This window comes from Leopardus geoffroyi, chromosome C3 (genome assembly GCF_018350155.1).
Source record: "Leopardus geoffroyi isolate Oge1 chromosome C3, O.geoffroyi_Oge1_pat1.0, whole genome shotgun sequence".
In the NCBI taxonomy this organism is placed as follows: Eukaryota; Metazoa; Chordata; class Mammalia; order Carnivora; family Felidae; genus Leopardus; species Leopardus geoffroyi.
The window spans coordinates 94449688-94466962 of record NC_059338.1 but is presented as its reverse complement, the minus strand read 5'-3'; the positions used below and the strand labels follow the sequence as shown (position 1 = coordinate 94466962).

At 37.0% G+C, this 17275-nt stretch overlaps 1 long non-coding RNA gene across 1 annotated transcript in view; it reads right to left on the bottom strand.

The window, feature by feature from the left end:
• LOC123585568 overlaps positions 1-14787 on the bottom strand; it is a 101105-nt gene extending 86318 nt beyond the window's left edge. Inside the window, exons 1-2 of the long non-coding RNA XR_006706288.1 lie at positions 14669-14787; positions 12723-12875 (exon numbers count right to left, since the gene is read on the bottom strand). This is a non-coding gene — a long non-coding RNA (uncharacterized LOC123585568). The remainder of the gene's footprint in view (positions 1-12722; positions 12876-14668) is intronic.
• Positions 14788-17275: the final 2488 nt, after the last annotated feature.

The following is a 17275-nucleotide window of genomic DNA, read 5'->3' as shown; positions in this document are numbered from 1 at the left end:
AGGATGACAGACTATGGAATGCTACAGAAAACATGATTGAAATGTTGCTCTAGTTGCCTTCTCCATTAGCTTTGCTTGTTACTTCTCTAAATTATTGCAAAAGATTCTTTTTTTAAATTTTTATTTATTTTTGAGAGATAGAGTGAGACAGAACATGAGTGGGGAAGGAGCAGAGAGAGAGGGAGACACATAATCCAAAGCAGGCTCCAGGCTCTGAGCTGTCAGCACAGAGCCTGACACAGGGCTTGAAGCCACAAACTGAGATCATGACCTGAGCCAAAGTAGGACTCTTAACTGACTGAGCCACCCAGGTACCCTGCAAAAGGTTAATTGTTTTCTCAGTCTTCAGGTTTTAACTCATAGCAAGTCCATGGATGGGCTGCAACCAATGACACCTAAAATTACATTAAAAAAAAAAAAGAAATTGGTAGGTATGTGCATTTTTGTGCATTTTTCTAGGAACAAGTATTATCATTTTTACTATATTCTAAATGGAGGCAATACCCACCTTCCCCCCAAAAGAAAATTAGAGGTTATTGCTCTAGGATCCATGTAAATTAAGAAACCCTGGTTAGAGAGAGGCAAGAAATTAACACATAGTCTTGGAGAATATCCACTTTTATATGACAGAAAGTAATAACGTAGAAATAGACTAAAGTCCACTCCTCAAAATACAACTGAAAAGTACACGGAAGTTTTTCCTAAGTTTTTAACTTAAAATGATTGTTAACTAGCCAGAGTACTTCATCGTTTGTGTGAATGGTTCCCATGAAAATATTATTTAGATCATGCTTTCTTAAATATCTAAGATACAGTATCTGCTAACTTATCTGTATCTAGAAGTAAGATCTCCATTTTTAAATACCACTTCCTGCCCTGAAGCCGGGAAGTGTCTGGCTGGAACATCTGTGAAATAATTGGCTACTACTCAGCAGCTATCTAGATGGCCCGGCGTCCTGGGAGCTGGAGCTGGTCGTTTCAAAACAATGCAGTGCCTGAGTTGTACCCCCATGGGCAGCTGAGAATTTAAATGGATTTCAGGTGCAGAGGTAGTATCACTTACCATTGAAGACTTATAACAAGAACAAGCTTCAGACCTGGGAAAATTCAAAGTAAACAGAACGGATCTAATCATGATGAGCCAAGCCATAGCCTTGTAAACTACAGACCCAGCAAACTGTACGGATCACTTTAGACTGACATGATGCACTCATCATAAGGTATTCATTGAATAATTAGTCTATATCTAAGAGAAGGCAACATAAGTTTTCTTCAACACAGCTTTTCCCAACATGCTTGCTCAAGCTTAAGAATCCAAAGGGACACCGTGTGGGTTTGTGACAAATTTTTGCTGTGGTGTAGACCGTCTGGTAGTTGAAGAAAGGAGCACAGGTGTCTGAAGGGGAGGTAAGGATTGAGGTGAGGAAACTTTGGTCTGAGCGCCTGTTCCACGGTCATCAGGCACGTGCTCTGAGAGCTTCAGCCTTCAACCTTCCTTTCAGGAGACCAGACAAAAAGACATTTAATTCTCTCCCTTTCCTGCCTTTCTAAGATATGGTATCAGGACTTCTGGCTAATAGAAAAATTAACAGTGTGCATGGCTGAGATCCTTGCTTAGGTAGCTTAAAGGTGAGCACTGTACCTTAATATTAGTTCTAGTTCAGGGATAGCTAAATGTCTTATGTTTAACCATAAACTTAATCCAGTTATTTTTACTCTCACTTGGTCCCTAAAATTGAGTTTCTCATCACTTATACAAATCACAACATGAAAGAAAAATACGTAAATAAGTTTTTTTAAATGTAAAAGTTATAAGATAACCATAAAAAGTAAAAATTTAATTGTTTCCACATGTTCATATTTTCAGCTAGTGTATATATATTATATGTATTATTTATATGTATATATATATATTTATATATTTAATTCACCTACTACATATATACATAAGCTCTTTATCCAAAATGCTTATTTTGTATAGATTATTTTAATTTGTTTAATCTAAGTCATAAACTGTGAACTGCTAGTGGTAGTAACCATTTTATGTCACTAGGCCCCACATATATGAAGGTCACTGTGGAAGCATATTACTGATACTGTATTTCATCCTCACCACTAGTGATGTCACTTCCCTTATATAACATATGAGAATATGCAGTCCAATGTTAAGTAGCAGATAAGTCGCATAACCAGGATTTAAACAAAAATCTGTCTGACTCTCAACTCCTGTGACCTTTTCATTTTGCAATTCCTCCTTTCCTACTTTATGGACTGTTTTTCTCATCTGTCATTTCTATAAGCAATTCAACATTGCATGTGCTCTGAGCCTTATCTGTAGGGGTTACATAAGAGCTTCCTTCGTGGTCTTTGAACAAGACCTCTACTGAATTATATCAGCATTGACTTCCTTGGGGGGGAAATTATTCATATCTACTAGTATTTGGAATTTCCCAACTTTTACATAATTAAGAAAGAATTTTGGAAAATAATTGGAAAATTCAAAATTTCCCAATGAGTTCTTTTACTATAATGGTGACCAAAGATCATTCAACTTCTGCTTCAATCTTTTTTGGTGGAAGGAGATCAATACTTAAGGGCAATTCATTCCAATAAGGTGAATTTCTAGATATTTAGAAATTATAACTATGGAATGAATAGTGTATATATATTTATGACTTCAAAGCCTCAATTTTAATCTAGTCTTCTCACCTAAACTTCAGAACTATATACCCAAACATCAACTAATCCCTCTATATGCTTAGATTATTCAGAAGCAATGAAAACTCAGTATATTTCAAAGTAAATCCATTTTCTTTCTTCATAGCTGCTCTTCTAGTGTTTCCTAACTCAAGAAATGCTTCTCATCTCCAGAAATGATACCTTTTATCCACACAGTTTCTCAAGACAAAATGCTGAAGTTCTCTCTTATTTCTTAACACTACCCCCAAAATGACAAATCTTGTGATTCTACCAACTAAAAAACCTTTGACCCTGTCTCCTCTATTTTTACTAATACCACCATAAAAGTAAATCATTGCTGGTTTTCTTCAACTGTCTTTTAATTGATTTCTCTTCAGGCTTTTAAAAACAGGTTGAGCACATAAATTTAAGCCAAACAGATTGAAACTTGAAGCCAGAGGTCACCGTGATTGAAGCCAGAGGACTCATTCCATGATTATATAAGCAACTTCCATGAGACCATGAGAAGTCAGTCACTAACTAGGATGCCATGCAGTAACAAGTACTAAGAATTGGTAAACTGAATAGATTTTCCAGAAGTAGGCCTGAGCCACTTGGTACAGTGAGACTCCAGAAACTTTGGGTTAATTCAGGGAACGAGCGGGAGGCCTTAAAAATATACACATTGAATTTATTTTTTAAACACTAATGAAGTCTTGATTATGTAAATAATAATATTATAATAGTAATAATATTAAATGTTATATAGTAATTACTGCATCCTTACTTACTGAATCAGGGCAAATCATTTAACTTTAAATTTAAATTATTTTCGGGGCACCTGGGTGGCTCAGTCGGTTCCATGTCCGACTTCGGTTCAGGTCATGATCTCACGGTTCATGGGCTCGGGCCCCACATCGGGCTCTGTGCTGAGAGCTCAGAGCCTGGAGCCTGTTCAGGTTCTGTGTCTCCCTCTCTCTTGGCCCCTCCCTCCCACTCGCACTCTGTGTCTCTGTCTCTCTCTCTCTGTCCCTCTCTCTCTCTCAAAAATAAGTAAACACTAAAAAAAATTATTTTCATCATGCTTGAATAACTAAAGCTCCCATATTTACTACAACAGCCTATCTTCAGGCCGCTCACAATATAATAAAAAATAAACGACTATGTTTTTAATACTCACAGTAGAGTTTCCTGCTCTTTACACCCAAACCAATCCTTAACCAATATCCCTGCATTGGTCCCCTTATTTTGCTCCTATGTGAAATGATTTTCTTCTTATCTAAAACATGTTACTCACTTACTATAGACTAACAGTTGTCAATTTTCTAGTGCCCTACTATTATTTAGTCTACCATAATTCAAATATCATACCACAGTAATCATATCTTACTATGTTTTCAAAAATTTTAAATATTAACTTCTGAGGCTGAGATATGACAGAAAGTAAAATAGCCAGGAAAATATATAAACAAATAAAGAAGAGAGAGGTATACATAGTGCAACTCCTTGGGAATTTTTCAACACAATAAATTAAATAATAAGTGAATCTACTTGGTGGAAGATTACTTAATGAGAGAAATGAATAGTCAATATATACTTGAAATCTCCTATCTTGTATTCACCCAATATCAGTTGAATCCAATCCAGCAACCAATTATTTTGACGTTAGTATTTACTAAATATATATTTAAGCCCTTTCATATGGGAAACCCTTCCGTTTGATTTGATAAAACATAAACAATCTAGGACAAAATCCTATCAAGGGCAATTCTGCTTGAATTGTACATACTTCTTTCTCCCAAGGAAACATATTCTTTCATTCATCTCTTTTTAATAGGATTAGTCAACTATTGCTACAGGATTTTGCAGCTGCATTTTTTAAAAGTCTATTAATTTTCACTGAAATCAAAATAACCAGTCAATCCATCTTCACCAGTGCCATTAACCTCATCCCCACTACTGCCAGAGTCAATCTTTATAACTAAAAGTGGAGATGGAAGAAAGGATTTTTTTGCCTCAAATATTTAGAAACTTATATTAAAAGCAATTGTTAAAAATCAATCATCCCCAAAGCCACTGCATCGCACAACTCCAGAGGTCACCATTCATAGAGAATAGCCCACTAGGGTTCCAAATACACCATTCTTTCCTGTAAGATCTTTTCTGCAATTCAGCTAAGGACAATTCCACAATTGACTTTTCTGTCTCACCCTTAGAACAATGTCTTCAGTGGCAGAGGTCATGTCTTTATCTTTGTATCATCATTATCATGATACACTGGTTGGCACAGAATACACAAAGATTATTCTCTGAACTGAATACAAACTTCTGTCTGTATTTCAAAGCATCAACCAGAGAGCTAGTTTGGAGATTCTAGCTAGCATCAACATCTTTTATCTGCTAAGGTTGACCAGGACCTAATGCAGCACCTTAGGAAGCAAATGCATGGAATCTGTATAAAGGGAAGAGATGCCAAACTTGGCATAAGGCATAAAATCAACCCTGAGAACCCATGGAAGGCAGGTGGCTTAAGCTGAACCTCCTTCAGATCCATAATCAAAGAGTCACTTGACCTTCTAGTCAACTTCCTCTAAAACAGTTAATTCTCCTCTCAAATTTGCACATCAATTCACCATGTAGTTTTAATTTTTCAGTCCTAATTTTTCAGTTTTAGTTGCCAATTTATCAGCTGGCCACGTAAGACAATCCTTCCACTCCTGCATCACTGAAACTCATGCAGCATTTAAAATTGGTAGCACTCATCTAACAGCTCATGGTGAAAAATATTACCATACACTCCAGACACTAATTTTAGAGAAAGAAATCACCGCTCTAATTTCTGACTTGATTTCTGAAAGGGCACTGAGGTTAAAAATAAAAAATATTGTTTTATTAAGAAACATTCACCTTTACTACTGTAGATAACGTCATAGTTTTACATCTTTCTGCTCTCCCCACAACTGAGAAAGCACAGTTCTTCATTTGTGTGTTCCAAATGCAATAATAGGAAGCAACCAAATCACACTTTAGAGTGTGTTGCTTTTCCTCTAAAGCTGAGAGGAAAGGGGCAGGGGGTGGGAGAGAGAGGGGGCTCCTCTTGGATTCACACATAAGGAATACAAAGTTTCAAAGTTCAAAGTTCCATGAAATTATGATGTCAGAACTGGAAAAGACTGATATACACTTGTTGGTTAGCCACACTTTGACGGGTCTAGAGAGCAAGGGCATATGAGAGTTTCTTGTCCTTAGGAACCATCAGTTGAGAAGTTCACTTCAAACTTGTGATCCTAACAGAGTGGGTAGCTAGGTTGCTGGCCACAACACGGTTAAGAAAGAATACAACAAACCAGAGAGATACAGGTAAATGTTCCCTGTTAAGAAAGCTTTAAGAAATCCCCAGAAATGCTGTATGAAAATACCACCTTCGAATAGCCATCAACCCTAGAAAACACAAATGCCAGATCATAACAGCATCTGTAAACTAAGAACATTGTGCCTCCTACCTCTCTTTGCCCTCAGCCTTAGACTCAGAGGAACCAAAAGACAGCCTAGGATGGAATAGGAAATAGCTAAGGGGAGACACACAAAGAGGAGAAATAGAGAAGTCATGCATATTCTTCTATCCCACTGCCAGCATCCTGCCTAATGAAAGGCAGAGTTTGGGGAGGTGAAGTATTAGGTTTAAGAAGAGTTCATGATATTGAGTTTTATATGGGCCTGGACATTTACTGAAGGAGATTATATGTTTGTCCAGAATTTATTGAAATTTTATGATCAGAAAATCACCAAAAAAGTAACTGGACATGTCCTAAATTTCTCTCAACAGAAAATATTTGCTCCCCAATCCCCCTCCCAAGCAAGTTTGAATAGGTCTTGAAAATAAATAATAAAGTTTTTGTTTTTTTAATGTTTCCTGTCAATTTCTATTCTTTCAACCTAATGACTTCAATAATAGTGATGTTTCTTTTTTAATGCTTATTTAGTTTTGAAGGAGAGACAGACAGAGCATGAGCAGGGGAAGGGAAGAGAGAGAGGGAGACACAGAATCTGCAGCAGGCTCCAGGCTCCGAGCTGTCAGCACAGGGCCTGATGTGGGGCTCGAACTCACAAGCCCTGAGATAATGACCTGAGCTGAAGTCAGAGGCTTAACCTAGTGAGCCACCCAGGCACCCCATAACAGTAATGCGTAAAGGCATAGAGATATCTAAGATGAGGTCCTCTTGAGGATCTAGAAGTGGATCCATATAAGTGAAAACTTTATAAACTTTTTTAAAGTTCAAAATTAAAGTATGTCTCTTAGTGGGCTCTGATAGGTCTGGAAATATCTAGAAATCCAGACTAGCCTCACAAAAGATCCATTTCTGTTTATAGAATGTACTATGGTTTACCTAACTATCATAGACCAACTCTTCCTTTAAACAGAATCCTGTTTTTCCAGATAGCCATCCCTCCTGAACATGTCCCTATATTCATAGGCAGGTGAACACCTCCCCAAATTCTAGGTAAGTCCAAACTAATCAGGGAAATCCAATTCCCTTGCCTGTATGGATTATAGTTACCTATTTTGCTATGGGTTGTAAGGAATGGCCTTTTAGAGCAAATATCTCTGAGGAAGATTTTCAGAATCTGGATATTATTGTCGATGAATACAGAAAACTGATTATATTTACTCTCTGCTAATGGTGACCCATGCAAAATATGAGGTATTTACTAGGCTCAGATAACCTTTTGGCTTGCCTCTAAGTCTTGGGCTATCTAGGCGACCATTTCTCTTCGTGTAGTTGACATATTTTATATTACTGTTGTCAAATCAAGTATTCCTAATCTAACAATGAGAAGATATGCAAGATCATGGAGAACTAGTTCTCCCACCAGTATCAGAAAAGTTGCTCCTTTAGTATCATCCAGAAGTAGGCCATGGATAACTGGCAGGGAGCCCTGGAAAATTTGTACTGACTATGTAACAACACCCAGGGTTCAAGCAATGGATACTGAAGTCAGATAGTCAAATGTTCTCTTTCCATTTAGGAAAAACTATTTGGGAATAACTTTGCTAGCTGGGAAAGTATTACCTCAAGTTACAAGAGTTAATTGGCCATTGGTTATTTTCTGCCCAGGAGGATATAATTTTTATTTGGACTTTGAAAAGGTTGATATCTATGGCTGCAGACTGATGGACAAGAAAGCCAAACTAGGCCTTCAGCAATGCTCCTAAGACTCTTTGAGTTGCCAAATGTCTGAGTGTAGAAAGCTAACATTCTGAGTCAGGGATATGTTAGACAGGTGAGACTGAAAGAGAACAAGGTGAGGAAGTTTGGTCTTGTAAACAATAGTGAGCTTAAACAATGTGTTTAAACCTGTGTGTTTAGACTGAAAAGGACTCAAAGAAGGAACAAGGGCACAAGACTTAAGTAAAGAGCAAAAACCTACAGGTCTTCATGAGAAAGGAAAACTGGGAATACTGATGAAAGAACTAAGTGAACGTACTTTGACTTTTACATTTTTTTTTTGTAAATTTAATATCCGAATGTGGGAAATTTCCTTCTGTTGTATACAGATTCCTATTTGCTTGCATTACAGAAAGTCATCTTAATACAATTTTAATGGGTTCATTTTTACTTTATGTACCATTAATTCTGATAAATGTTGAGTTCAGGTTCATGTCAAAAAGAAGACTAGATATACATGACTAGATATACATACAGAATAGAAGGAAATGCTGACCAGCTATCATTTACCTTGGGCACTTTCCTTCATACAGATAGCAACTGCCATCATCATTCACATTTTAGGAAGAAGGGTCACAATCCCTCCTGTGTTTTCTAGGTCTGATAGGCGAGCAGTGGCACAGATTTTACCCAAGTGTAGAGAACACATATGTTTAGACAGCTGAATACCTGACAATGACTAGTTATGGAACACAAATTACCAAACTAATTTCTTTGGCTCCCGTTTACATCTATCGTTAAGTCACTATTTCATCTTATATTAGATATTATCCTTTAAAATTCAATGATGCTACTAAAATCGTTACTGAAGATGGATTTATTTTGTAACCAAGAAACATAATTTTCTTGACAGCAGAGATTGAGTATAATCGAAACTGTCTCTTCAGCATCTTACAGTTAGTGGGTGCATAGTAAGTGCATATTAAACGTTTGATAGATAAGTAAATAAATGCATGTTTATTTGATTTAGAGTTATAGCTATCAACAGTCTCACCTACAGTTAAGGTAAATTAGTTTTCTCAATAGAATAACAGAATACTATTTTTTGGTGCTAATAGCTATTTGTCTTCAGCACATGTAAGAGAACCTGAGTTAAGCAGGATATATTTTCAACATGTGCTGTTGCATTGGAAGATCATGCTTACAGTTGACAACCTTCTTGCTTCCAGTAAAATAATGCAAATATTAAATATGTGAACTCCAGAAGACCTCAAATGGTACAAACTGAAACATAGTAGTGAACTCTAGAGTAAGATTTCCCTTCATATTGGGAAGACAACTAATACCCGCTACTGTATTAATTTACAGAAGATGTTTTTAGATGAGAAAATAGGTGTGAAGCATTTGAGAAAGGTGATATATAACCACAAAGTGTCATTATAATATTCAAGCTGGTATTTTGATTTTTGTGTCTCTAGAAATTCTGTTTTTTCTTCTGTAACAAATCCTTGAATAATTTTCCAAGATTGCTGCACAGTTATTCCCACGTATCAGATCTAATAGCCCATATGCTACTTAGGAAACATTAGCACTTTCCTACAGAAATACGCACTAACACATGATGCAAACTTCTGTAGCATTAGTTCGCAGGTGGAAAATATGTTATAAAGACATATGAGCCCATTTTTAAGACATTTTAAATTGACTTTTTAATTTTAATCATTTTTAAGTTATTTTGTTCCTTTATGTGGGAGGACAAAACACTCTTGCATACTTCTGAGGCAACACAGCACGAAAATTTAATGTAACAACCCTTGGAATTTAAAAAAGAATTTAGAAAAACATGTAATTCTCAAACACAGGTGACAATCTCAGTTTTCCCACAAAAATCTGTTCTCAGAACAGTAGACTGCACTTGTAACTGGAGAAGTAGGACCACTGGAGGGAGGACATTCAACTCAGGGACAATGAAACAAGTAAGTGTAATGCTAACAATACCAATAGAAAAAAAGCTGCAAGACTTTTCTCTGGAATTTTTCTAAGTGTTTTCATGTGTTGCCTCACTTAGTTCTCAGCGCAATTCTATGGGATGATGCTACTATTCTGCCCATTTTATAGCCCAGGAACTAAACTTGAGAAAGGTTATCACTTGCCCCAATTCAGGGAACTAATATCTGGAAAAGCTGCTATTCGAAGCCACCACTGGCCGACCAGAGCCTGGGCTCTGTCACTCTGCATTATTGCCTATCAGTATTTTTTTTTTAAATGTCAATGCAGAGTTCTTCAACTTATGGGATAAAAAGTATAAATCCTGAAGAAGATGTTTTTAAGTAGATTGTATTTTTGTCATATTAAAAGAAAATTCCTGCAATGGACATTTCACTCCTGGAAAGAAAGTACTATACGTAACAGAACTCAAGTCACTGTTGTAGTTCACAACCTGCCAGCAGATCAGAGCCTTTACTGTGAGTTGTGCCATTATCATGACTCATAACCCAGGTGCAAGAGGTTAAGTGTGTTTGTGTTTATAGTTCAATACCAATGTTCCTATGAATTAGACCTGCATTTACACTTCCTGCTAGTCTGGCCCTTTTCAGCTGAGAACCGTCTATGCAGAAATCAAGGCCAGAGAGCTAAGAAGTTATTTACAGAGTAAGGAATAGTTGGTAGGTATTGGGGAGTTTTGCTTTGGCTGAATTAATCTATGTAAAAATATGCGTTAAATTTGGGAAGTAAGAAAACATACATAATCATTATAATCATTCATTTATCAATATTTATGGGGAACTTACGATGTTTCAGGCCTTAACTGAGCAGATAAAGTCCCTGCTTCCATGGAGCTAACTATTCTAATTGCCTACTAAGAAGTATGCAATTCTAATTTTAAATATATAATTACCGGGGCACCTGGGTGGCTCAGTCGGTTGACCATCCAACTTCAGCTCAGGTCATGATCTCATGGCTTGTGGGTTCGAGCCCCCCGTCGGGCTCTGTGCTGACAGCTCGGAGCCTGGAGCCTGCTTCGGATTCTGTGCCTCCCTCTCTCTCTGCCCCAACCCACTTGGATTCTGTCTCTGTCTCTCTCAAAAATAAATGAACATTAATAAATAAATAAATAAATAAATAAATAAATAAATAAATAAAGTACCTAAGAGCAACAGGGAATAAACTAGCAAATATCATGTCAAACAGTGACAAACACAAAAAAGGTAGACGTATTGTAACATGGATACCCTTTATCACATAGAGATAAAAGAAGGCCTCTCAGATAAAGTGACATTTTAACAGGTGCCTAAAAAAAGACACAGCATGAGCCAGGCTGACACAAGGAAAAGAATATCCCAGGCAGAAGAAATAGTAAGTCACAGAGTCCAAAAGTGAGACCAGGCTTTGTATACTCATAAAACCCATAGGAGTTTGTCATGGCCAGAACAGAGCTAGGTGGGCTTGAGGGAAATGGCGGAAGAGGGGTAGTATTGGGAGACTGGGTAATGGGGACAAGTGTGAGGACGGAGAGGTCAGATCTTGTACAGCCATAAAGGGTCACAGTCAAGACTGAATTTTTCACCAGTGTGAAACAGGAAACCATTGAATTTTGAGTGGGGGACAGGTAAGATCTGACTTATGCTTTAAAAGGCTCACTCTGGAAGCTATGTCACAGACAGTCTGTAGAGCAGCAAGAGTGGAAACAGAGAAAAGAATTAGGGAGCAATTGCAATGATCCTGTCAAGAAACGGAGGGACTAGGGGCGCCTGGGTGGCTCATTAGGTTAAGCATCCGACTTCGGCTCAGGTCATGATCTCGCAGTCCGTGGGTTCGAGCCCCACGTTGGGCTCTGTGTTGACAGCTCAGAGCCTGGAGCCTGTTTCAGATTCTGTGTCTCCCTCTTTCTCTGACCCTCCCCGTTCATGCTCTCTCTCTCTCTCTCTGTCTCAAAACTAAATAAACGTTAACAAAAAATTAAAAAAAAAAAAAAAAAAGAAACGGAGGGACTCAAGTGAGGGAAGCAGTGGTGGAAGGCGAGAAGTACTCTGAGAGCAGAAACATGTGAAGGCTAGGGTGACAAGGTACAATGACAGCTTGGATGTGAGCTGTGACAGAAAGAAAGGAATCAAAGGTGACTGAGGTTTTGATATGAGTAACTGAAAAATGGATTTGCCACATTCTGAGACAGGACAGATTATGAGAAGAGAGGGTAGAAGATAAAGAGAAATGCAAGCTTGTTTTTGAACTTATTAATTTCTAATGTTTGTTACATATTCAAGTAGTTGTGAATATACAAGTTCAAAATGCAGGTGAGCAGTCCACGCTGCAGATACAAAATTTGGAGCCATTAGCTTTAGATAGTTAAAAGCCTTAGGTATGAACAAGATCGTTTCCAAAGTGAATACAGATGGGAGAATAGTAAAGGTCCAAGGACTGAGCCCTGAGGAATCCAATATTTAAAGACCATAAAGTCGAGAGAGAATCTAGTGAAGTTCAGAGGAGCCAAGAAACTGGAGGCCATGTGAACAAAGTGACTGAAGAAAAGCAGACAGTGACAAACTTGGTCAAATACATCTCATAGGTCCTTTCACCTAAGGACTGAGAAACAACCATTGAACATGACATTTTATAGATCCTGGTGATCAATGTTGGGCAGCTTTAGTTCACAGGTGGGGAAGAACTGGGACTGGCATGAATTCAGGAGAGATCTGAAGGAGACAAGCTGGCAACAGCACATACAGTCACAGCATGGTGACTACATTTTCCTAACAAAAATCCAGGATATATGGTTTCATATATCATCTGTTAGGAGTCAGGAGTCATTTAAGCTTAAAACTGTTCCAGCAAGTTGAAGACCTGTACTGTTAGGTTACAATGAAGCACACTTACATTTGGCTTTCCTTTTATAGAGCAAACCCAGTGTAACTTTATCTTCGCAAATCCTCTGTTCCTGAAGACAGCTTGTCACAGCAGGCATCCCATGGTGGATTGATAAATGTCTATCACAAGCTTTAGTCATTGTATGATTTAGTAGGATGTCTCCTGAAGCAGAAGGCCAAATACTATTTCTAAATTTAAACTACCCTACATATGATGTTTATGCAAGTGTGCATACTACCACATTTTCTGCCCATGAATAATGCATGTCCTATGCAATTTGAGTCCAAAATAAGAAAAAAAAATGCTAAACATCTAATAGTCTAAATGCAAGAATAAAACTTCTGTGCTTGGTAATAAAAGCCTTAAAGTAAAGAAGATACTGGGTTGATTCTACACAAATAATAAGAATAATAAACAAGGGTAAAAAATTTTCTCCACCTTTCTCTTGTTATTTTTCTCCTGCCATTCATTTCTGTGATTGTTCAAGTAAGTGAATCTTCCTCTAAAACCATAAGGCCAAGTGTTCTTTTTTTTTTTTTTTGAGCACTAGACAATGAATGGGTCATTCTTGACCAATGTTAAATGGCACAGGCAGTGGGAAGCATACACAGCTGGAATCAAGAGATGTAGATATGGTTAGTACACATATCGCTAATGCTTCTTTATTGCAAATATGTCAGACAAACTCAGTCCAGTCTGGATCATACAAAAATTATGTGATTAGAAATTTAGATTCAAAAGGAAAATTCAATTTTCACTATCAAGCTGTAGGATTACTTGTAATTTATTATTTTGATTGACTGACTCACTTGTCAGCCAGAGCTCAATACTCTGTGGTAGCTACCAATTAAAAAGTCCCTATGCCCACTGCCTCTAGAGGAATGTACTCTGGACTCAGCTGTCAGGACACTAGGGGTTGTTTGAGCTCTGCGATATACCAGGTAAGTGACATTTTATAGGTTATGTAACCTCAAGTTCTAGTTCTACTATCTAGCAACTAATAACATCATACTTATTGTTGTATGTGTGCTCGAGAGAGACAGACAGACTTATGTGAGATAATATGCTCTATAATCAGTTTCCTGGTGTGTCCTCAGACACTGACAATTATTCCTGTCCTTTGTCTTATATTTCTTTCTCCTTTCTGCTCAAAGTAATTTAACCTAAATCTGTCCCTTGTCCACACATCCTCCTCCATCTTTTGTTTCCTTTCTCCCTTGTACAGCCTTTTATTAAAGTTCTCCACATGTTCCTATTCCCCACCCTCTCCTCTTCTCGACACATTTTCCATACAACTCTTTACTATAAATCTCACTTATCTGTTGAACAGGTACCTACAAATGAAACTCCATCAACAGAAATTTATTAATATTAACCCAACACTCACTTTTTCTCATATATTCCTATTTCACACATTTATGACTTATGCAACAGGAAGCAGTATGCATCCTGTTGCTCAAACCATAAACCTTGGAAAATAAACTCAACATGCCCCCTTCCTCAACCCATTACAATTAATATATCACCACATGCTATTCATTCTACCTCTGCACTTCTATTAACTTCTCTCTAATGTCATAGTTACATTGAGTTACATCCTCAATCATTTATTGTCTGGATTCTCCCAGAAGCCTCCTAATGGCTCCTTTCAAGCATTCTTGCCCCTGCTCAACGTATTAACTGTTGTAAAATCAGAGTAAAATTTCTAAATGCAATCTGATCATGTCTTCCTCCTAATGGCTTCTTATTTCCTATTTCCCTATTTCCTTAGAAAAGAATCTAAATTTCTTGACATTAAGTTTGGCTTCAAAAGCCAATTTTGATCTAGATAGTACTAATCTCTCTACTCTCAATCTTGCCATGTCCCTTCTATAAGCTGTACACTAACGAGTTAGAATTATTAATCATTTTCCCCTCTTAGTTCTTGCAGGTGGGGGGGGGGGGGAGGCACATACCATGTTCTCCCATCCCTAGACTTTCACATTTGATGATCTTCCCAGGCAGTATTATCCTAAATTTGGTACAAGTGCCCACATCATGAAATCTTCTCAGTTAGTATAGGAGAATATCTACCACTTCCTACATTATGATGACACTGACCATACATTCTGAGATCCATGTTATATATCTATTGAGTTTACTTGGATACCTTAGAATTTCATAGTGCTTGACACTTAGTAACCAATTAATTAAAAAGTCTGGTAGGCCTGCCAGTTGGTTAAGACTCCAACTTCTGCTCATGATCTCACAGTTCATGGGTTTGAGCCCCATGTCAGGCTCTGTGCTGACAGCTCAGAGCCTAAAGCCTGCTTCAGATTCTGTCTCTCTCTCTCTCTCTCTCTCTCTCTCTCTCTCTCTCTCTGTCTCTCTCTGTCCCTCCCTGACTCAAGATCTCTCTCTCTCTCTGTCTCTCTCTCTGTGTGTGTCTCTCTCTCAAAAATAAATAAACATTAAAAAATGTTTTAAGTCTTGGAAAGAACTGTATAAATTGTTAAGCATTATATAATTCAAAGTAATAATATTACCTTACTAAAATTCTTATAAAAGATAGGTATAGACATTTAAATTTCATTAAATCTACTGCCACATTATTTAATTTACTATTTACATTTATGTTTGATGAGGAGCAACGAATTACAAACAACTTTAACTCAAAAAAGCTTCTTTTCTGATTTTGTCTGTTGAGATTACAATTACACTGCCATTATATATAACATCCATTTATTCATGATTTACAAGATACACAGACGCTTACTTCTTTTTTTTTAGAATAATCTGAAAATACAGGCATATTTTGTTCTTTACAATGAATAATATAATGGAGGGCTTCTGTGAAGTTTAATATGTCGTTTTTTTAAATTCAATAGTAGTTCATATAAACACAGAAAGAAATTGCAATTTTCAGGAACCCTGAAGCAAATTCTTTTAAAAAGGGAATTATCTGTGGACAAATAATCAACTTCAGTTTCAGTTTGGTGGGAAAAAAATTTCTCTAGTTTGTTTTCCCAAAGAATTTCCTATCTATATTGTGCCCCAAAACTCATTAGTGACTTGGTTCATGATAAAGAATAAGTACAAATGTAATTAGCTACTACATACATTTAAAATGCATGACCGAATATATCATTTAATAAGTTACTGCAACCTACTTAAAGCTCTCATGGAAGCCTTTAAAATGTTATAGTTCTTCATAAAATCCCTTCTTCTTAGGGAGCAATTTAGACTATGTTCATACAACTTGCCTAAAAACTATGCATTTGGATTCTGGAATATACTGTAAAATCAACAGTAGGTATTTAATTCAACCATTGCCTCATCAAACACAGTTTTCTTCTGAAGTTATTGAAAACAAAATAAAACCGTAACGGAAAACAAAAGCTATAAATAAAATAACTTAAAAAGTAGTATTTCTGTCATCTATTTTTGAGTAACAAATCATCCCGAAATTGAGTGGCTTCAAACAACAGTAATTATTTCTCATGCCTCTGTGAGTTGACTGGGATTATTAGCAGGCTGGATGGTTCTTTTGTAACTGAAGTCCTTCATGGGTCTATATGCAACTGGGAGCTCAAACGGGGCAAGAATACCCAAGAATGCCCTCCTCCTCCATGGTCTCTTTTCATATCAACCTCTCATCATTCAATATCTAGCCTGATTTACAGAACTGGCTGTAAATTCTGGTTCCAAGAAACAAGCCCCAACATTCAAGTGCTCTAACAAGCCTCACACTTGCAAATGTCCCACTGGCCAAAGCAAGTCACAGGCCCAAGCCAAAAGCCAATATGAGACCATACTACACAAAGTCCTCACAACTGGAAAACATGACCTTTAGGGGATACCAATGTAAGTCTACCATAGAGAGTTTAAGCTTGTATATTTATGTTGTCTAATCATTTATTAGAAGTCAAATCTCTACTCTCCATCAGCTGCAATACAAACATAATATAGACAATCTTAAAGCATAAGACACTTACTTCCTATAGTCTTATCCTACAACTTAAGTAATAAAAACTTTGAAGTCTACATTTTATAAATAAGGGGTTTTTATATGAATTTACATTTACTTTTCCTTAAAGTCCTGAAGCTTCAAACATAACTTCATCTGTGTCCTTAAACTCCATTCTAAAATTTAAATTTTACCAGTCTTTAAATTGTTTTCATTTTGAAATTTAACTTTGTGTGGTATCATATTCCTTAATATTGGATGAAAGAAAAACAAATTTAACATTTGCCTTTATTTAGAAGTCATAGCAGCATATTCCCTACTTAGAAGGAACTTGATGTTTCAGTGCCAAAAGGGCTTTATTATGCAACCTTTCCCAGTCTTCTTAAACAACCATACTGAGGTTTTGTCAGAACACTTTCCATCCATTCAGCAATGCTGTCTTTTCTTTTTTAATTTTTAATGTTTTATTTATTTTTGAGAGAGAGAGCACAAGTAGAGGAGGAGCAGAGAGAGAGGGAGACACAGAATCCAAAGCAGGCTCCAGGCTCTGAGCTGTCAGTGCAGAGCCCAACGTAGGGCTTGAACTCACGAATCACAAGATCGTGACCTAAGCTGA